At 44.9% G+C, this 23380-nt stretch overlaps 1 long non-coding RNA gene across 1 annotated transcript in view; it reads right to left on the bottom strand.

The window, feature by feature from the left end:
- LOC122420278 overlaps window positions 1-18233 on the bottom strand; it is a 32766-nt gene extending 14533 nt beyond the window's left edge. The window contains exon 1 of the long non-coding RNA XR_006263252.1: window positions 18100-18233. This is a non-coding gene — a long non-coding RNA (uncharacterized LOC122420278). The remainder of the gene's footprint in view (window positions 1-18099) is intronic.
- Between the last annotated feature and the right edge of the window lie 5147 nt (window positions 18234-23380).

The raw sequence follows: 23380 nt of genomic DNA, 5'->3' as shown, positions 1-23380 counted from the left end.
TCCTTTTCCGCTTGGTATTTAAAAGATGAACCTGTTTGCAGGGGAGGAAGATACAGACGTAGAGATCGGACTCGCGGACAGCCCTGCTCACAAGGAAGGAGAAGGAAGGGGTGGGACACATTGAGCGAGTAGCACTGGCAAATGTACACTATCGTGTGTAAAATAGCTAGCTAGTGGAGAGCTGCTGTAGGGCATGGGGAGCTCAGCTTGGTGGTCTGTGATTACTTAGGGTGGGATGTGGGAGTGGGAGAGACGCTCAAGAGGGAGGTGATATATGGATACAAATACAGAAAGGTCCTCTGGAGAAAGGAATGGCAACCCACTCCAGTATTCTTGCCTGGGAAATCCCAGGGACAGAAGAGCTTGGTGGGCTACCGTTGATGGGATCGCAAAAGAGTAGCAACTAAACAACAAGAAGACAATTGTGGCCATTTTAGTCCTGTGTTCTTGGTCTGGAAATGAGTCTGTTGGCCAATCCAGGCTCATGCAATATATTTGGAATTTGCTGGGATTTCTTGGAAAGATCTCTGAGAAAGAGAACACTGGAAGGGAAAGAGCCTGTTTCCACCTGCCCTATCTCATCCTGCTTGGAAGGTTGTCCTGTGAGGATGTGATCCCTGAAACTGTACAGGCATTACAGTCATGGGGAGAAAAAGGGAATTCCAAGGGAATTGGTAGTAAGGAATATTACCAATTATAGCTCTGCCCCAGGTGGCACTGGTGGTAAAGAATCTCCCTGCCAATGCAGGTAAGAGACGAGGGCTCGATCCCTGGGTCAGGAAGATCCCCTGGAGGAGGGCATGGCAACCCACTCCAGTATTCTCACCTCGAGAATCCCATGGACAGAGGGGCCTGGCAGGCTTCATGGGGTCTCACAGAGTCAGAGATGACTGAAGTGACTTAGCACACATGCCCTGAATAGTCTGTCTCCACACTTGTTAATTTCAGTTCTTTCTATGTGACAGTTTCCTTATCTTAGCACAAAATGCTCCCTAAATGCAGCTTTGTTTCATTATACTGAAAATACACAATTGAGAAAAATTAAAAATAAAAATGCACACTAAAAGTAAAAAAAATTCCCCAGTAAAAATTTAAAAACATCATGCACTTCTACTTGGTAAGTCTTATCTCAAATGTCACTCAATGATTGATTTTGAAATTCATCATTTCTTATCTGGCTTTTGACTTGATAGCAGCTTTCACCAAGGGGGCAGGAGTCAAGTGTTTTGTTCATCCCCTGACACATAACAGAGGGCCTGGTAAAATAGCTGATACTCAAAAATATCTGCCAAACAAAACTTGGATGAGCCAAAGAAATGTTATTTCAGATTTCTGTGAAACACTGAACGTTGTTACCAAATTCCAGGACAGGCTACATTTCAACTGAAAGGCAAGGGCACCTTCCACCTGAACAAATACATCTTGGAATTGAAATTATTCCTCCAAACTTTTGATGTATAAGGAACAGGTGCCCAGTTCAGGCTTCAGCAATCGCTCATGTTTGATTGATTGTGTGTCTTCAGAGGTAAAAGTTACAAATTGGCTCTAAAGGAGTGACTCACCAAGGAGGGATTGATTTTCTGTAAGTATCCCAGGGGCAAGGCTGGTCCCTAAGACAGGCAAGCACTCTGCAGGCTGCCACATCCTCTAAAGCAGAAAACCATCATCATAAATACCACTGTTAGTGTTCCCATTGAAATCTTGCCACTATTTGCACCGAATTGTCCAGCATCTTTCCAACCATGGATTGAGTGGAGTCAAACCCTATTGGCTTCTCCAAGTATATCACTGGTCCTGAGACTATTTACACAGAAAGAGTAGATCTTGATGTGCTGAAACCCTCAAAGTTGGACTGCAGAGGGAGAGTTATAGGCACTTGATCACAGGTTGGAGTTTGTTTGGCTATACTTTGCAAAAAAGAGTTCCACTTAGTGCAGAGAGGACCTCGTTGAGGGAGGGGAAGGGAAAATAGCATGTATTTTAGCGCTGTACTTGGCTATTTATATTTGCTTCATCTTCAAAGATTTATTTTCTCTATTTTCCAAGGGACAAAATTGAGACTTATGATAGTTACACTGTGTACATCCACCCGGATAGCAGGTGTCAGATGGAGCTGGTATTTGAACCCAGGACCTCTGCACGCTCACGTCCAAACCCTATCTGTAAAGAATGGCCATTGACGCTTCAGTTCACACATCAAATCCAAAAGGATGGTTCCCTGACCAGAGCTGTGCTGAGATATTTCTGAACGGACATCTGGGGTAAGAAGGACAAGTATCAAGATTGGCTAATAATGTGACCAAGGCTTCATTAGAACTACTTATTTGCTATTCCTGTCCCAGATCATAATGAATGTCGAAGTGCGCCAACTTCACTCGTGTTTGTTCTATTATTCTAGATTCAGGCTTTCTTTTTTTACATTCACTTATTTTAGCAGATTTTTTGAATCACTCAGTAACCAAAAATATCTGGTTATATTACAGAGAATGCCCTCATTCTTTTCTAGAAGTAAATATGTGCCTCATTAGGGTAGTCAAAGCATCACTTTGGAATGGCCCCAGAAGGTCAGGGATGGGCCTTGACCCAGTGAGATGAGAAGAGCAAGCAATCTATTTTGTTTTAATTATTTATGCTATTTTTGAGAAGGAAGACAAGTTTTTTGTTTTCATTTTATTTATTTGGCTGTGCTGGGTCTTAGTTGAAACACACCGGATCCTCACTGTGGCATGTGGGATCTAGTTTCCTGGCCAGGGATTGAACTTGCACCCCTTGCATTGGAAGTGCAGAGTCTTAGCCACTGGACCACCAGGAAGTCCCCAGAGACATGCTTTCAACAAGACTTGAGTTGAAAAGGATACTGCCCTTTGCTGATTGCATCTTTCTGCCGTGTGAAGCTTCACAGTTACATCAATATGCAGGAGAGATGAACCAGGAGGGGACAATAGGCCCTGGAGCCATTGTTTCAGACACCAATCCCTGCTCTACCTGAATGCAATACTCCTCACGGACAGTTACACCAACAAACTCCCTTTTGTACCTGCACTATTTTGAATTAGATGTTTTGTGTTGCTCAAATAGTCAGGAAAGTAGCCTGAAGACATGGAGGCACCCTTTTTGTACTCAGGATGCTAACCACCTTGAGTTTGTTTTACAAGGTGGAATAAAAGGTGCATTTAGCCATTTTCATCCATCCATCCATCCATTCATTCATTCACCAAACATTTACCAAGTGTCCTCCTCATATCAGGCTTGATGCTGGCTGACATCCATCTTGGTCTAAATCCCTCAACTCAACCAGTTCACCTTCTGTCATTTCAAATTCCCATAATCAGAAATCAACACCATGCCCAGGTCTAATATCAGGTCTGTCCAGGGTCCCCTCCACGTGGACACATTTGCTGATGCGGTCACTGTCACTCCTCTGGGCATTTAGGAGGTGTTGTCAGAGATGCTCCCCTTCTGGGTGATAAGAGTGATGCTGGCATTTCTCTAGCTGTGTTCATGTTGAGCTTGATAATAATCCCACCTCTGTTGTGGATACAGTATCTCTTCTATGATACTCACTCCCACAGATCCTTCTCCATTAGCACCGCTGATGTGCAGATCAGACACTTCTCATTTTTTTATCAGCACAAATAAGGTGCCGGGCTTATTGATGAACACACTCTGTGATGTTCAATCACTAGTTAAGTGCTTTGATCCTGAATATTCGAATGCAGATCTGAACAATGTCACCACCCAAGCAGGCATCTTCAATAGCTTAGATTCTCAGTCTCTAATTAATGAGGATGATGAAAATTTCACTATGATATTTTCCAGACTCTGTACACTAGGCAATGGGTTGGCTTTCTTATTTCTTTCTTTTGACTGTTAAACTCTTTTGGCGGGGGAGAGGTTTTACCATATATTTTGAAGTCACTTTGACATACAAGTAGCCACAAAATCAAATGGCCGAAAGAGAGAACATTCTGATATTTGTCCATCTGAATGGGCTGGAATTTATGTTCTGGTTAATTTCTTTGATCTATATGTTGCTAAATCACTCAATCTAATGGTTTCCTCTTTCCTTGCAGTGGATTGGTGGAATCAACCAGCTTCATGTTAGAACATGATGCAGAGAGAATTGCCAGTGAAACTCAGGGGGACCAGTGTCTCTCAGTCTTTCCCAAGCATACTCTCCACCCAAGTTAGCTGTGCCCCCCAAATGTGCTCTGCACCACCATGCCCACCATGGCAAACACCTCTAAAACCCATTCCAGATGTACTGAACCTGGACAGGAGTGTCTCTTTCAGCTCCTCTCCCCCCACTTCAGGCACCAGGAATATCTTTCAGTGTCTTTCCCAGTGACCTTGAAAAGATCCTTTAGTGCAGGGAGAACAGATTTGGTGCCTTCTTGTCTAAATGAGTTCAGAGTGAAACTGAGCAGGACCCTGTGGGGCTCCTGGGCACAAAAGTCTTTCTGTATCTCCTCTTTTCTTCCTTGCAGGAAGTAGGCTTTATTCAGCCACCCTGACCTTCCTTGAGTTCCAATGGGCAAGTTCAAACAGTTGCTAATCAGGAGAGGGAAGGCATGCAGAGACTAGGGAGAAGCAGTCGAAAAGCAACAGGGCAGCCTTGGGGCAGGGTTCTGGTCCCCCCTCAAGGGATACACAGAACAGTATCTTTGAGATGTTTTGCAGATGCTGAAACCCCTACCAGGTGGGAGAAGCTAACTGTCTGCTGCCCACAAGAACATAGACCCTAGACCTGTTGGAACCAGAAGGTTGATGAGGCTTACTCCCGATTACCTGACCACCAACCAATCAGAAGAATATCCATGAACTGATCACCCCCTCTTGAACCACTTCTATAAAATTCCTCACCCGTCCAGGTCAGAACACATAGTTTTGAGGTCATTAGACTGCTGTGGCCCCCTTTTGCCTGGCAAAGCAATAAAGCTATTCTTTTCTACTTCACCCAAAACTCTGTGTCTGTGATTTAAATCAATGTGGGGTACAGAGGTCAGAGTATCAGATTCAGCTCCAAGAGACAATGCCAACCCCATCAGAGACCAGCTGTTTGATCTTGGAAAATATGTCATTTGTTCAATGACCTGAATTTAATATGGTACTTGGGAACATAGATGGTGGAGCCAGGCTACCTTGGTTCCAGCCCTAGACTTGCCACTCACTAGCAAGATGACCTTGAACTAATCTCTTCATTCAGTCTTCCACAAGTATATATTGTTTGAATCGTCAGCTCTATTGCAAGCACTCTCCTTGGTGCTGAAGATACATCAGTGGAAAAAGATAAAAAATGCTCAGATAGCTTACATCTCATAACATGTAAACAGTAGAATATGAACCTCAGAATTAATTAAGTTGCATTAAATACTGAAAGGTCATTAAGTACAACAGGGAATGAGAAGGGAACAGATAATAGGGATCACGATTGCTGATGATAAAGGTAAGTGACAATTTGAAACAGGTGGTGAGTTAATAGTCTTTTAAGCTATAGTTGATCAAAAACCTGAAGAAAATGTGAAGGATTTAGCCATGTGACTATCTGTGTCTTAAAATACCACCATCACTCCAGTATTCTTGCCTGGAAATCCCATAGATGGAAGAGCCTGGTAGGCTACAGTCCATGGGGTCACAAAGAGTCAGACATGACTGAGCAACTTCACTTCACTTTCAATGGTGACAATAATATCCTTCCCCTCATAGCCTTATTGTGAAGGTTGGAATGACTCTCGCACATGAAATGCTTAGAAAAATACCTGGCTTGGGCTTCCGTGGTGGTCCATGGTTAAGAATCTACCTTCCAATGCAGGGGACATGAGTTTGAAGTTGCATCAAGACGCTAAGATCCCACATGCTGCAGGGCAACAGCTGAGCCCACAACTACTGAGCCTGCATGCTCTAGAGCCCAAGCTCCACAATAAGAGACCCTCTCACCACAACTAGAGAAGCCAACACATGGGTACTAGAGAGAAGCCCGTGCACTACAACAAAGACCCAGCACAGCCAGAATTTTAAAAATCTCCTGGCTCATGGGAAGGTTCAACAAGTGTTCGTACTTAATTATCTGTAATGTCATATACAAGGATGGGGCAAAATGCACAGCATTTGTGTTATGTATCCACACAATATGCAAAGTCTATAAATGGTGGCTGCTATCAGTATTCTTGTACTAGCTGTTACCATTTATGAGGAGAAAATACCTACATTTCAGAGTGCTCGATGTCTAGCTGGATAGAACATTTCATTCCTTCTTTGAGCTAAGAGACGTCACCCTGTGGGGTGCAGGTTTCAGCTCCATCAGGAAATCCAGAATCTACATGTTATTAACATTCCCAGGAAAGTCAAACACTTGCTAAAGGTTGAGATGTTCTCTGTGACTCGCGAGGATGGTGGTGGTAAACTGGGATGGGTTAGGTGTCTTCTGAGCTATCTCAGGCATGCAGCTAGGCCAGAGGCTGTATCTTCCTTTGTAATTTGTATCCATGTGTTCTCTTGGTATCCCTGATCCTTGAAGGGGACTCCAAGTTCTCAGATGCATCACCATCACATAAGGAAATTTGATAAAGAATGGCAGTGAAGGTTGGAAGCCTCTTAAATGAGGAATCATCCCAAGTTCATGTTTGAGATGGAATTAACTTTAAGTTCAGTTCAGTCGCTCAATCATGTCCAACTCTTTTCGAGCCCAAGGACTGAAGCATGCCAGGCCTCCCTGTCCATCACCAACTCCCAGAGTTTACTCAAACTCATGTCCATTGAATCAGTGATGCCATCCAACCATCTCATCCTCTGTCATCCCCTTCTCCTCCTGCCTTCAGTCTTTCCCAGCATCAGGGTCTTTTCCAATGAGTCAGTTCTTTGCATCAGGTGGCCAAAGTACTGGTGTACTGAAGTCAAGATCACTTTGTTTTTTATGTATGGAGGTATAGCTGCTCAGAAAAAGGCCTCCAGAAGTCACAGCAAATCATTGTAACACAAAACCCATTCTCTCTTTAAAATTTTTTATTTTTCACCATTTCCCCATAAATCCCCTATGCTCAAACCAAAGGTTGTTCACCAGACTTCAAGAGCCTAGAACATTTTAAACTCCAGTGACTTGTTTTATTTTCTCTATCTCTCAGTACAATAACTGTTAATTCAATGAATAGCATGCTTGAAAACATTCATGGCAATAGCTTCTTGGAACTGTCCCCAAGGTTGCTACCCAAGAAACACCATAGCAAAACAAAATAAACAAAAATTGAATCCTTAGAATTAAATTTATTGTTTAACCCAGGCTGATTCTAAGAAATTTGAGCTAATTTACAATCCACTTCTAATGTTGAAGCTGAAACTCCAATACTTTGGCCACCTGATGTGAAGAGCTGACTTATTTGAAAAGACCCTGATGCTGGGAAAGATTGAAGGCGAGAGGAGAAGGGGACGACAGAGGATGAGATGGTTGGATGGCATCACCATCTCAATGGACATGAGTTTGAGTATACTCTGGGAGTTGGTGATGGACAGGGAGGCCTGGTGTGCTGCAGTCCCTGGGGTTGCAAAGAGTCGGTCACGACTGAGTGACTGAATTGAACTGAACTGACAATCCACTTATTTTTTAATTTAACTTTTTCGCTGAAGTACAGCTGATATACAGTGTTGCTCCAATCTCTGCACAGCAAAGTGACTCATTTATACACATATACACATTCTTTTTCTTTATATATCATTTCCCATTATGGTTTATCCCAGGATAGTGAATATAGTTCCCTCTGCTATATAGTAGGATGTTGTTGTTTATCTATCCTATTTATAATAGCTTGCATATTAACCCTAAACTCCCAGTCCTATTCTCCCCCACTCCTGACTCCGTCTGCAACCACCAGTCTGTTCTCTGTGTCTGTGAGCCTGTTTCTGTTTTGTCGATAGGTTTGTTTGTGCCATATTTTAAATCCCACATATAAGTACTATATGCTATTTGTCTTTCTTTTTCTGACTTAGTTCACTTAGTATGATAATCTCTAGTTGCATCCATGGTGCTGCAAATGGCATTATATCATTCATTGTTCATACTACTCAATGACTGAGTAGTATTCCATCTTATAAATGTACCACCTCTTCTTTATCCATTCATCTGTCAATGGACATTTAGGTTGCTTCCATATTTTGGCTATTGTGGATACTGCTGCTGTGACCATTGGGATGCATGTATCTTTTTGAATTATAGTTTTGTCCAGCTAAATTCCCAGGAGTGGAATTGTTGGATCATAGAGTAATTCTACTTGTAGCTTTCTAAGGAACATCCATACTGTTCTCCACAGTGGCTGCACCAACTTACCTTCCCATCAACAGTGTAGGAGGTTTCCCTTTTCTCCACACTCCCTCCAGCATTTGCTATTTGTAGACTTTTTGATGATGACCACTCTGACTGGTGGGAGGTGGTACCTCACCGAAGTTTTGATTTGCATTTCTTTCATAATGAGAGATGTACAATAATCTATTGATTTCCTGCTTACACCTTGTCTCTGATCACCCTTTGAATGGAGTGTCTGTACTGCTCACTTTGTAAAGAGCGACTATATTTATCAGGAGGCATGATTCATCTTTATCCAAATCAACATATTGGGGCTTCCCTGGTGGCGCAGAGGGTAAAGCATCTGCCTGCAATGCGGGAAACCCGGGTTTGATCCCTGAGTTGGGAAGATCCCCTGGAGAAGGAAATGGCAACCCACTCCAGTACTCTTGCCTGGAAAATTCTATGGACTGAGGAGCCTGGTAGGCTACAGTCCATGGGGTCGCAAAGAGTCGGACACGACTGAGCGACTTCAGTTTCTTAAAGCAACGTATTTATCCCGAATCTAATGAACCAGGATAACATGTTGACAACCCAAGAGGGAAGGAGAGAGAGTAGTGGATTTATAGACTATGGGAACACTATTACGTCTAGGGGCAGAAAATAGAAACACAAACATCACAGAAAAGAGTGGACATGGATTTCCATCCTAGAATGACTTTCTGCATAAGTAACATCCTGTTACCCATCCAAAGAATCAAAGGTAGAATTTGGGCTATTTCCTTAGGAGAGTTAAATTTAAATTTCTTATGACCACAAGCCAAAGTTCCAAGAGGAATGGAATTTCTGGGTCCTTCTTGAAACCAGGGTTCCAGCTAGTTTCTATTAGAATTCTTTTTTTTCCTCCCCTGCCATTTGTTAGTGTGAGAACAGCCAAGCAGATATTGGCTTTTACTTCATGCATGAGAATGACCTTGGGGTTTCTTTAACTCTGTTTTTTTTTTTTTTTTTTTTTTTTACTGTATGTTTTGTCTTGATTTATACAGAAATATTAGCTTGTCAACATTCCCTCTAGCAACTTGTGTGGGAATTCAGTCCAATGTGTATTTTCTTATTGCTTAATTTCTTTGCTTGCCAATAGAACCATTCGTTTTTATTTCATCTAATTTTATATTGTGACTTGCTTTTGAGTCACCCATATTTCCTGAATTGCAGTGCTGCCATTTGCTTTTATAATACCACAAATAAAAGATGAGAATCCATTTACCAGTATTTTTTGTGGCATTTCTTCTCCTGATTTGTACCAGTACTCACTTAAGCCAACCTATTTCTTTTATTTCTGTAATTTTACACCTTTTTTCAGAGCTAATGGACTGTTTTTTATATCCCAATCAGTTTCCTGCTACATTCCAATATAGAATATGATGTATTTACATGGGCAGAAGAATATATTTTCTCTACAAAACTCTTTAATATCACTTTCAGTGAATTCACTATAAAAATCACTCAGATACTTCTACAAATATTCCACATGAAACCAGAATGCTTTGTAATCTGATGTGTTTTAAGTGGCAGAAAATAAAATACTTGTAATTTCTTAAACGGGCCCTGAGTGAGTGATACTGAACCAGGTTTTGCTAGACATGCACGCCTCTTTGAGGCTTCCCTTGAGTTCAGTTGGTAAAGAATCTGTCTGCAATGCAGGAGACCCAGGTTCAATTCCTGAGTCAGGAAGATCCCCTGGAGAAGGTAATGGCAACCCACTCCAGTATTCTTGCCTAGAGAATCCCATGAACAGAGGAGCCTGGTGGGCTACAGTCTGTGGGGTTGCAAGAGTTGGACACGACTTAGCAACCAAACCACCACCACCACACACCTCTTTGCACAAAATACTTAATTTCCCCAATACCTGAGGTTGTGTTGGTACCGACAACTGTGGACCTCAGAGGAAGGACTACCATCCAGGTGCTGTGTTGCCCCCAGAACATGGCAGAGGGACCCCCTCTCTGGGAGGTTGAGTGCTGAGACCCAGACTTTCTGAAGAGGTGGCACTACCCAGGTGGGGCGATGCCTTGAGGCTTGTGATGAGGCTAGTTCTGGGAGTGTGAAAAGCAGATGCTACCACCAATTTTTGTTTGCAGTAGAAAGTTTTAGCAAATGAGATTTGACCCAGAGATGAGCAAGCAAGTGGGGAGCCAACAGAACCTCAGACCGCCTGGGACCTGGGACCCTTTGCTGCAGCGTTTGCTGTTGGCAAAGGTCTCCTCCAGCAACAGATACAAATAAGAGACTAAAAATAACTTCATGCTTGTGCAGTTGGGGCAAATTACAAACAATAAGATACAGAAAGACCACAAACCAACTGCTGCTTCCAAGGTGCTGCAAACAGCAACAGTGGAGTCCCACACATGATTCCTGCACAGGGCATCACCAAGAGGGTGCGCAGACCACCGAAGCTGTCTCTCCTGCAATACCCACCTGTCCAAACCCCACCTCACTCCATTTAAGGAACCAGCCCAGTCTCCTCGGGGAACCCTCAAGGGAGCCTGACATTTGCCTGAATTTCTCTTCTGGCCTCTTACCAATTTCTATGAATTAAAGAGTCCAATGAATTCCCTGGTAGCTCAGCTGGTAAAGAGTCCGCCTGCAATGCAGGAGACCCCAGTTCGATTCCTGGGTTGGGAAGATCTGCTGGAGAAGCAATAGGATACCCACTCTAGTATTCTGTGGTTTCCCTGGTGGCTCAAATGGTTAAGAACCTGCCTGCAATGCAGGAAACTCAGGGTTCGATCCCTGGATTGGGAAGATCCTCTGGAGAAGGGAACAGCTACCTACTCCAGCATTCTGTCCTAGAGAATTCCAGGAATTGTATAGTCCATCGGGTCACAAAGAGCCAGACACAACTGAGAGACTTTCACTTTCACTTTACTTTCCAAGAGTTCAATGTCTCTGGTCAGTAACAAGGCAGTAAGGGTGGGACACAGCTAGAAATACCCAGGTGCCAAGCTGCCTGGTGAAAATGACCTCCCAACTGCCTGCGATGGAGTCAGTTCCACCCTCTGCCATCTGTGTGACCCTGAACAAGTGACTGGACATCTTTAAGCATGCATTTCCTTACCTTTAAAATGATTATAAAAAGAGCATATGCTTTAAGAGTTTTCATACAGATTCAGTGAGTCAACTCATGCATTGTGCTCAGAAAAGCATCTAACTTAAGGGTTCCAAAATACTATTGTCGCTGCAAGCTAGGTCGTTTTAATTGAATATTTCTGAATCCCAGTTTCTTCAGTGGTAGAATGGATAATATGTATAGTTTTATAGGATTAATTCACCCTGCAAATGGTTGCAAGTTACACACTATGCCAGGCGTGGCTCCAAGAGCTGGGAAAGCAGGGTTGAGGACTTCCTTGGTGGTCCAGCAGTGAACAATCCACTGGTGAAAGCAGAGGACACAGGTTCAATCCCTGGTCCAGGAAGATTCCACATGCCTTGGGGCAATGAAGTCCGTGTGCCACAACTACTGACGCCTGTGTACCCTAGAGCACATGGTCTGCAACAAGAGAAGCAATGGCAATGAGAAGCCCACGCGCCACAACTCGAGAAAGTCAGCATGCAGCAATAAAGATCTAGTGCAATCAAATATAGCAATTAAATAAGAATTTGTTTAAAAGGCAGAGTTGAATCAAGTTATACTCCACAGAGTTTTCACTGAGGGCTAGATGAGTAGCCCTGTAACAGACAATCAGCAAGGAAACAAACAAATGAACAACATAATGGGGAAACAAAGGCCCATAGCAAGGTTCAGTAAAAAGTAGTTATATTCTTACTGGGTGAGGCCTAGGCCAGACTAAATATTTATCCAGGAAGAGATACAGAGACAAAGGGCATGAGGATACAAAAGGAGGGAAGATAAAAGCAGTGTTTCTTCAGTTCACTCCCTTATCGTGGATACCAGGCAGGCAGAAAGGGGTTTTGTGATTTTCCTAGTGGTATTTTTTCAAAATCATTTTGGCTGTGCTGCACAGCATGTGGGATCTTGGTTCCTTGACCAGGGATCGAACTCGTACCCCTTCACTGGAAGCGCAGAGTCTGAACCACTTCCCAGTGGTATTCTGGACCAGGTCCTATATGAATTTTGCAACTTGAGAGTAATATTAAGGACTGGAAGGGAAGAGATGATGGGGAAGTAAGATTTGCAGATCATAAGACTGCAAAGAGGAAGGAAAGGAGGGGAACTCTGAGTACATTTTTAGGACTATTTTTACAACTTTAGTGTTCATATGATCTTCCCTTGGAGGGAAAGGTAAACAAGCCCTGATTAATCAATTCGTCAGTCAGGGATCACACACTGCTGGATGAGTTCAGAAGGTGAGAAATGTGTGTGTGTGTGTGTTTGGGCTGGAGAGGGAGCAGGAGAGAGAGAGAGGAGAAGGGGCAGAAGCAGATAGAAAAGAAGACAGTCCTTCTGCTTTAGGAGTACCGCATAGTCCACATGTATTTTAGAACTACATCTGCTTTTTTTTTTTTTAACTTATGTATTTGGCTGCGTGGAGAGAAGGCAATGGCAACACACTCCAGTACTCTTGCCTGGAAAATCCCATGGACGGAGGAGCCTGGTAGGCTGCAGTCCATGGGGTTGCACAGAGTTGGACACGACCGAAGAGACTTAGCAGCAGCAGCAGCATTTGGCTGCGCGGGGTCTTCGTTGCAGTAAACAGGATCTTCATTGCATCATTTGGATCTTTGGGGTACCTGGTTGCAATGTGTGGGCTTAATTGCACCTGGGCATGTGGGATCCTAGTTCCCTTACCAGGGATGAAACCTGGGTCCCTTGCACTCCAAGTCAGATTCTTTTTTTTTCCCCCCAGTTTTATTTATTTATTTATTTATTTTACTTTACAATATTGTATTGGTTTTGCCATCCAAGCCAGATTCTTAACCAATGGACCACCAAGGAAGTCCTTACCCCTGCTTCTGAGGTCACATCTAGGGAGCCAAATGGAAGGAACTGTGGGAAATTATCAACAAGAGTTTTATTTTTTTCTCTTAAACAAAAACAAACAATAAAAGCCTCAACTCTTGGCTGCCCAGACCTATTGTGCATACTAAGTTGCTTCAGTAAAGAGTAATATTGCATAGGAACCTGGAATGTTAGGGTTGTGAATGAAAGCAAATTGGAAGTGGTCAAACAGGAGATGGCAAGAGTGAACATGGACATTTTAGGAATCTGTGAACTAAAATGGACTGGAATGGGTGAATTTAACTCAGATGACCATTATATCTACTACTGTGGGCTAGAATCCCTTGGAAGAAATGGAGTAGCCATTATAGCAAACAAAAGAGTCTGAAATGCAGTACTTGGATGCAATCTCAAAAATGACAGAATGATCTCTATTCATTTCCAAGGCAAATCACTCTATATCACGGTAATCCAAGTCTATGCTCCAACCCATAATGCTGAAGAGGCTGAAGTTGACAGTTCTATGAAGACCTACAAGACCTTCTAGGACTAACACCCAAAAAAGATATCCTTTTCCCTATAGGGGATTGGAATGCAAAAGTAGGAAGTCAAGAAACACCTGGAGTAACAGGCAAATTTGGACTAGGAGTACAAAACGAAGCAGGGCAAAGGCAACAGAGTTTTGCTAAGAGAACGCACTGGTTATAGCAAACACCCTCTTCCAACAACACAGGAGAAACTCTACACATAGACATCATCAGATGGTCAATAACAAAATCAGACTGATTATATTCTTTGCAGCTGTAGACGGAGAAACTCTATACAGTCACCAAAAACAAGATCAGGAGCTGACTGTGGCTCAGATCATGAGCTCCTTATTGCCAAATTCAGACTTACATTGAAGAAAGTAGGGGAAAACCACTAGCCCATTCAAGTATGACCTAAATCAAATCCCTTACAATTACGCAGTTGAAGTGACAAATAGATTCAAGGGATCAGATCCAATAGACAAAGTGCCTGAAGAACTAAGGATGGAGGCTTGTGACATTGTACAAGAGGCAGTGATCAAGACCATCCCCAAGAAAAAGAAATGCAAAAAGGCAAAACAGTTGTCTGAAGAGGCCTTACAAATAGCTGAGAAAAGAAGAGAAGCTAAAGGCAAAGGAGAAAAGGAAAGATATACCCATTTGAATGTAGAGTCCAAAGAATAGCCAGGAGAGATAAGAAAGCCTTCCTCAGTGATCAGTGCAAAGAAATAGAGGACAACAATAGAATAGGAAAGACTCAAGATCTCTTCAAGAAACTTAGAGATACCAAGGGAACATTTCATGCAAAGATGGGCACAATAAAGGACAGAAATAGTATGGACCTAACAGTAGCAGAAGATATTAAGAAAAGATGGCAACAATACACAGAAGACCTATACAAAAAAGATCTTCATGACCCAGATAACCACAATGATGTGATCACTCACCTAGAGCCAGACATCCTGGAATGTGAAGTCAAGTGGGCTTTAGGAAGCATCACTAAGAACAAAGCTAATGGAGGTGATGGCATTCCAGTTGAGCTATTTCAAATCCTAAAAGATGATGCTGTTAAAGTGCTGCACTCAATATGTCAGCAAATCTGGAAAACTCAGCAGTGGCCACAGGACTGGAAAAGGTCAGCTTTCATCCCAATCCCAAAAAAAGGCAATGCCAAAGAGTGTTCACACTACTGCACAACTGTACTCATCTCACACGCTAGCAAAGTAATGCTCAAAATTCTCCAAGTAAAGCTTCAACAGTACATGAACTGTGAACTTCCAGATGTTCAAGCTGGATTTAAAAAAGGCAGAGGAACCAGAGATCAAATTGCCAACGTTTGTTGGATCATCAAAAAAGCAAGGGCATTCCAGAAGAACATCTACTTCTGCTTTATTGACTATGCCAAAGCCTTTGACTGTGTGGACCACAACAAACTGTGGAAAATTCTTAAAGAGATGGGAACACCAGACCACCTGGCCTGCCTCTTGAGAAATCTGTATACAGGTCAAGAAGCAACCGTTAGAACTGGATATGGAACAACAGGCTGGCTCCAAATTGGGAAAGGAGTACGTCAAGGTTATATAATGTCACCCTGCTTATTTAACTTATATGCATCATACATCATGCGAAATGCTTGGCTGGATGAAGCACAAGCTGGAATCAAGATTGCTAGGAGAAATATCAATAACCTCAGATATGCAGATGACACCACCCTTATGGCAGAAAGTGAAGAGAAACTAAAGAGCCTCTTGAAGAAAGTGAAAGAGGAGAGTGAAAAAGCTGGCTTAAAGCTCAACATTCAGAAAACTAAGATCATGGCATCTGGTCTCATCACTTCATGGCAAATAGATGGGGAGACAATGGAAACAGTGAGAGACTTTATTTTCTTGGCTCCAAAATCACTGCAGATGATGACTGCAGCCATGAAATTAAAAGACTTGCTCCTTGGAGGAAAACCTATGACCAACCTAGACAGCATATTAAAAAGCAGAGACATTGCTTTGCCAGTAAAGGTCTGTCTAGTCAAAGCCACGGTTTTACCAGTAGACATGTACGGATGTGAGAGTTGGACTATAAAGAAAGCTGAGTGCCGAAGAACTGATGCTTTTGAACTGTGGTGTTGGAGAAGACTCTTGAGAGTCCCTTGGACTGCAAGGAGATCCAACCAGTCAATCCTAAAGAAAATCAGTCCTGAATATTCATTGGAAGGACTCATGCTGATGCTGAAGCTCCAATACTTTGGCCACCTGATGCGAAGAGCTGACTCATTTGAAAAGACCCTGATGCTGGGAAAGATTGAAGGCAGGAGAAGGGGATGACAGAGGATGAGATGGTTGGATGGCATCACTGCCGCAATGGACGTGAGTTTGAGTAAGCTCCGGGAGTTGGTGATGGACAGGGAGGCCTGGTGTGCTGCGGTTCATGGGGTCACAAAGAGTTGGACGTGACTGAGTGACTGAACTGAACTGAATTGAAGCTGCTTCAGTGGCATCCAACTCTTTGCCACCTTATGGACCGGACCATAGCCCACCAGGTTCCTCTGTCCATGGGATCCTTCAGGCAAGAATACTGGAGTGGGTTGCCAGGCCCTTCTCCAGGGGATCTTCCCCACCCAGGAATCGAACCCTGTCTCTTATGCCTCCTGCATTGGCAGGCGAGTTCTTTACCACTAGTGCCACCTGGAAGTCCCCAAATGTATTAGAGCCCACATGTAACTATGACCCCTCTGGCCTGGTGTCCTGTTTTCTGAGCTGCTTCCTCCCCGTGGCTGACAGGTGGGATCAACCTGGAAACCCCGTGAACTGCCTTCACTTCAGCCTGGGTCCAGATTCCCCAAGGTGCTCTCTGGGGGGACCTGCTCCCACCCCAAGTGCTTTCTCCTGCCCACCCCCAGCTCCTCTTAGGCCTGGCACCTCCGTGTGCCTGAGTTAGGGTACACAAATGGATTTTCCCCGAGAAGGGAATGGCAATCCACTCCAGTATTCTTGCCTGGAGAATTCAATGGACAGGGGAGCCTGGGGGCCTACAGTTCATGGGGTCACACAGAGCTGGCCACAACTGAGCAGCTAAGAACATACACAATGGATTTTCAGTTCGCTCAGAATCTCTCTAATTCTCTTTCACTGGCTTTCATTTTGTTTTCTTTTCTTTCAGAATGCTTTCTAGGCTCAGGAAGCCCTCTGTTGCTCTAACAAAGCAGAAAGAAGGTGACACAGGGCACAGACAGCTTGGTTCCCTTTCTGAGGTTGGACTGAACCTCCCAGGAGAGAGAGGGGTGGCCTGATCCCTTTCCTAGAAGACGAGATGGAGGCGGATGTCCTAGCGCTGGGAGAGGGGTGTGGGGAACTGGTGGCAGCTGGCGGCTGAGTGCTGTCTGGGCATTGGGGTATTGTCAGGAGAGGGGTCCCTCTGGCTCCCACTCCCCACAGATTCACAGGAACAGGAAGAACCTAATTAGGGTGGCGGCCGAGGCAGCCAGGAGGGGAGAAGTTCCCAGTGCTCCTGAAAATCTAGGAGAAAGGCAGAGCAATGGGAAGTTAGGCTTTCCCCAGCCCAGTACCCCCCACCCCCGCAAAAAAAAGAAAAAAGAAATGCTATTTCGGGAAACAAGTCTGCAGGAGAAAGGGTTCTTTCTTCTTTAATAGTTAACTGAAGTGCAGTGCGTTTAAACTCCATGAGTACATAATCCAACGAGTCAACAGTTAACCTTTCTAACGTTTCCAGTTTACGGTGGATTTTTGCACATAACGCTTTGAGCCTTAACACATAGGCGTAACCAAAACACAGGTAAAGTGTGGAAGGTGCTCTCTCGTGTCCGACTCTTTCCGATTCCCTGAACTGTAGCTCGCCAGGCTCCTCTCTCCATGGGATTTCCCAGAGAAGAGTATTGGAGTGGGTAGCCATTCCCTTCCCCAGGGGATCTTCCCGATCCAGGGAAGGAACCCAGGTCTCCTGCATTGCAAGCAGATTCTTTACCATCTGAGCCGCCAGGGAAGGCCAAATACTGGTAAATGTCCACCTATGTAAACACAGATTCCGTGCTTCCTGTTCTCCCAGTGGAGGTCGAGGATGGTTATGCAACAAATGTATGGGATTTTTAATTCCTGAAGTCAAGAGCTTCCAAGACAACTGAGCAATTTAAAAGTCGGAGGCGCTGATCGCCTGCTGGGAGGGACCAAGGGTAGATGGGGAAAGAAAGGACCCTTCTCCATATTCGGGCAGAATTCCCGAGGACCCCGCTGCAGGGGCGAGGGAACGAGTCTGCAACCTCGACCTCGCAGTTTCCCCGTGGGAGGACTCGGTTCGCGGGGACAAGAGATCACGGCTGAGAGCCATCTCACCTGGTCCGTCTGCCTCCGGCGGCGCCACTTCTCCAGCGCTGGAGGCGCCCAGAGTCCCCGCCGGCGCCCTTCTACCCTGCGCCCAGCTCTCCTCCAGCTCAGCATCCGCGCGGGAGGGTGTGGGTGCTGGGCGCCCCCGGAGGGCTGGGGATAGTCCCGGAACCCCAGAACTGGGAAGGAAATGAGGGTGGGACCAGGAAGCGGAGGCAGGAGAAAAGTTGGTGGCGGAGCGCGGGCAGCGGCGAGGGCCGGGGCGCAGTCTTCGGAGTCACGACCGGGCTTGGGACGCATCAGAGTCCCTCACTCGCGCGGGTCGCGGCGTCATGCGAATGCGGGACAGCGGGAGGCGCCCCAAGTGTGCGCCCTGGGGCTGCGCCGGTCGCTGAGCTGGATGCTGGCGAACCCGAAAAGGTGAGTGCGGAGCGCCTCTGTTCCCCTGTCCCCTGCCCCTGGAGCTGGGCAAGTTCTCCAGGCTTTTGGGCGCACGGGGCAGAGAGAACTTGAACTTCGGGTCCGTCTCCGGGATCTAGCAAGGGCGCTGGTCCCACCTGGAGCACCTCGGCGGGGCACCCCCATCCCTGGAAGAGAGGGCGCGCGCACCCGGTCTCCCCTACCTGAGACCACCTGCAGACAGATTGCGGGTAGGTCACCCATGGGGATGATGAGGGAGCGACGAAGATGTTGCTGTATACTGTTTGTCCCGCACCCCAATACCCTGAAGGACTGTAGGACTGAGAATGGGGAGCCCGGTTTTTTGCACTTTCCCCAAACCCTGGGACTCCATCCGTCTCTCACCTAGATTAAACCACACAGGGACTGAGAGTTCTAGGGGTGAGCCGGCCTCTGACCCCATCTTTTCCCAGCCCTCTGGTCTCGAGAGCCGACTTTAGCCCTAGGGGGGGGACTCTCCGTGAAGCTCCCGGGGAGACCCCTGCTTGTCGGAGGCGTGGGATCATCCCCGCGGGCAACTCCCAGGGTCTTCGGCGGTCCCTGCTTGTAAGGGTTGTGGGTCTCAGTGCGCTGGTGTCCGGGAACAGTGGGTGCATCTCCAGATTTACAGTGAGTTTACTACCTTTGCCGATTTTTATGATGTACTCGCTGGCACCTGGGAGGAGCCAAGTACACGGGTCAGAAAGGGAGGAGGCGTCTTCCACGCCTGGGAGCAGTGGATTGCGTACACCCTCCGTGCCCCGCTCAGGGAGTAAAGAGTGTCACTCCCATCCTGCTTGAGGTTGCACTCACAGTGGCTTTTCAGGTGTGCTGGGATGCCTGAGCTTGAGGACTGGACGAGGTAAGACAAACACTTTCCTCGCAGGGTGAGGGGTGTGCAGGTTCCCGGCGACACCTGTAGCTCAAACTCCTTCAAAGCAGGGCGCAGGGTCTGTCTCCTCCTTTCAGCGCCCAAGGTTCTACCGCAGTCCTAATACACACCACTAATGCTGACGCTGAAGCTCCAATACTTTGGCCACCTGATGCAAAGAACTGACTTATTGGAAAAGACCCTGATGCTGGGAAAGATTGAAGGCAGGAGGAAGAGGGAACGACAGAGGATGAGATGGTTGGATGGGCATCACTGACTCTTTGGACATGAGTTTGAGCAAGTTCTGGGAGCTGGTGATGGACAGGGAAGCCTGGGGTGTTGCAGTCCGCGCGGGGTCGCAAAGAGTCGGACACGACTGAACGACTCGACTGAACTGATACAGAAAATAGATAACCAACGAGGACCAACTGTATAGCACAGAATTATATTTAACATCTTGTAAAAACCTATACTGAATATGTAATGGAGCAGGATCCTGTGAAACAGGAGGGGAAGGGTACTGGACTTCCCTCATAGCCTCTGCTTTAGCTCCCCTCTGAAGTACCTAGATAATAGCATTTGATGCACATTTCCTGAGTTGTTTTGTAGATGTGAAGACCCTCACTCCCCACCCTCCCACCCTGCACTAAATGGAATATGTTAACTATTTGATGACCCTAAAGCACATAGTCTTAGGCCTCCTGGAGCTTAAGGACTGATAATGTTAACCCCTGTGACCCCACCCTGTTCCCTCATCATCAGACAATTGGAGAATTGTGCACAAACTGATCACAGACCCTGCAATACCCCCACCCCTCACTTCAGTTCAGTTCAGTTCAGTCACTCAGTCGTGTGCGACTCTGCGACCCCATGGACTGCAACACACCAGGCCTTCCTGTTCATCACCAACTCCTGGAGTTTACCCAAACTCATGTCCACTGAGTCGGTGATGCCATCCAACCATCTCATCCTCTGTGGTCCCCTTCTTCTCTTGCCTTCAATCTTTCCCAGCATCAGGGTCTTTTCAAATGAGTCAGTTCTTCGCATCAGATGGCCAAAGTATTGGAGTTTCAGCTTCAACATCAGTCTTTCCAATGAATATTCAAGACTGATTTCCTTTAGGATTGACTGGTTGGATTTCCTTGCAGTCCAAGGGACTCTCAAGTGTCTTCTCCAACACTACAGCTCAAAAGCATTAGTTCTTTGACACTCAGCTTTCTTTCCCACATCCAAGGTCAGAGAAACTCCTCACATCACCAAACTTAAGAAAACTTTAAAAATTTTTATTTAATTTTAGTTAGAGGAGAATCACCTTGCAATATTGTACTGGTTTCTGCCATACATCAATATGAATCAGCCATAGGCATACATATGTCCCCTCCTTCCAGAACCTCCCTCCCACCTCCAACCACTCTAGGTTGTCTCAAAGCACCAGATTTGAACTCCCTGCTTCATACAACAAATTCTTACTGGCTATCTATTTTACATATGGTAATTTACATGTTTCCATGCTACTCTCTCAATTTGCCCCACCTTCTTCTGCCCCTACTATGTCCACAAGTCTGTTCTATATGTCTCATCTCAATCTCACCTGACTTTTAAAAGTCCTTTGCCAAAGTCCTTGGGGGGAGCTTAGGGGTTTTTTAGGGCATGAACCACCCATCTCCTTGCATGGCCTACATCAAAACTTTCTCTGCTCCAAACTCCGATGTTTCAGTTTGTTTGGCTTCACTGATTGTCAGGCACATGAGCTTGGGCTAACAGAAAACGAATCTATATATCTTTCTCTATACATAACTGAATCACTTTGCTGTGCATCTGAAACACTCACACAGCATTGTAAATCAACTACACTTCAATACAAATAAACAAATAAATACTTTTTTAAAAATTAAAAAAAAGAAAACTATGGCTGTAGAGGGAAAAAGTTGGAAATCAACGTTAAACACTTCAAGGGCATGTGGGTATTTATAGCCGGATAACAAATCGAGGGGGATCAGTGGGTGGGAAACTGGACATCAAGGAGGCTTCTTGCTAAACTGTCTTAGCAAGATTCTAGCTAAAGATGAGCCAAAGTCATAGATGTCAAAGATAGGGGCAAAGGAAATGCTATGGACTGAATGTTTGTCTCTCCCCCCACCTAAAAAAAAATTGTATGTTGAGATCTTAACCTCTCAATGTGATGGTGTAGGAGATGGCATTTGTGAGAGATGATTAGGGCATGAGGGTGGAGCCCTTGTGAATGGGGTTAATGCCCTTATAAAAGGAGACCCCAGAGACCCCCTCACGTCTTTCCTCCATGTGAGGGCACAATGAGGAGATGGCCATCTGTGAACCAGAAGGCAGACCCTCACCAGACACAGAATCTACCAGAGCCTTGATCATCATCTTTCCAGTCTCAGAATTGTGAGAGACACATATCTGTTGTTTATGCCCTCCAGTCTACTGTATTTTCATTATAGCAATCCTGATGGACTAAGACAGAAGTCAATGGTGTGAAGATCCTTGATGAACTGATTTAGCAGCCTCAGGAAGTGGAAATCACCCAATGTTAAGAACTTGTAGATTGATGCATGTGCATAGCCATGTGTAAAGCAAACAGCTAATGGGAATTTGCTCTATAGCACAGGGATCTCAGCTGTGTGCTCTGTGATGACCTAGATAGGTGGGATGTGGGGAGTGTGGGAGGGAGGTCCAAGAGGGAGGGGATATAGATGTAGATATATATAGATGTATAGATAGATCTCTCTCTATATATATACACACACAGACACACACAGACACACACACACACACGGCTTCTCAGGTGGTGCTAGTGGTAAAGAACCCACCTGTCAATGCAGTATATTAAGAGACTTGGGTTTGATCCCTGAGTCAGGAAGATGCCCTGGAGGAGGGCATGGCAACCCACTCCAGTATTCTTTCCAGGAGAATCCCGTAGATAGAGGAGCCTGGTGGGCTCCAGTCCATAGGGTCGCAAAGAGTTGAAGATGACTGAAGTGAATTAGCATGCATGCGTAGCTGATTGACTTCATTGTACAGTGGAAACTAACACAACATTGCAAAGCCACCACATCCCAATTAAGAGAAAAAGAATTTCTTTCTAAGAAGGCTCCTTTTCAAAGTAGTCTGGCTGAAGTTTGATCAATGAAGGAGTTTTTGCCAGCACTAAAATGCAAAAATCTGGAGCCAGGCCATATCAGAAACCCCTTCGCTTGTTTTCCTAACTTCATGGGTTTAAGTTCTTAAGAACCAATGCATTTTCAGCTAGTTTGGCGACAGCAGTTCTGTTGTGGTGTAGGAAAGCATCCCAGACAGAAGCCAGGAGAACAATTAGAAAAGGATTAACAGATGATTTAATATAAATGAGAATATTACAAGTTGTAGGCTTGACATGCCTCTATTAAGCATTATTAAGGCAGAAATTGTACTGCATATAATGCCACAATCTATTTTACTGAAAAGATATATGTATAGACTTTAGATGTGCCAGTGTAATTAACAGCATTCTTCCAGTGAATCTTAAAGCATCCAATTTACTCAGATTGCACTTTGCAACTCGCTGCACTTACTAATCAGCTTGTCAAGCATAATAGCCATTTGGGGCTAGATGTATTTAATCCTATGTGAATACGCTTATCAGAAATGTCTTAGAAAGACAATGTATGACTTCCTGGCGAAGAAATGGCTGCAATTAGGTGGTAATCATGCAATGTCTTGTTACTCTAGTTTTTAAAATTTACCAGGCTAATTCTGTGGTAGAGGAATTCAGAAGTTACAGCAGAAAGTTCAAAGTATGATTATACTGGGGATCAGAGCATTCTTGGAAGGTATTTGTTCAAGACTTAGCTGTAGAGTTCAATTCTGAAATCTCTGAGTTCATCTGTGCTGAGAAAGCATTTGCTCTGACTCCTGACTCAATGGATGTGGATTGTATAGCTAATATGGTACCCAAAGTCCTGGGAAGAAGTGATGCTGTTA

Source organism: Cervus canadensis, chromosome 1, assembly GCF_019320065.1.
Source record: "Cervus canadensis isolate Bull #8, Minnesota chromosome 1, ASM1932006v1, whole genome shotgun sequence".
NCBI classification, from domain to species: domain Eukaryota; kingdom Metazoa; phylum Chordata; class Mammalia; order Artiodactyla; family Cervidae; genus Cervus; species Cervus canadensis.
This window is presented reverse-complemented; position numbering and strand designations above follow the sequence as displayed.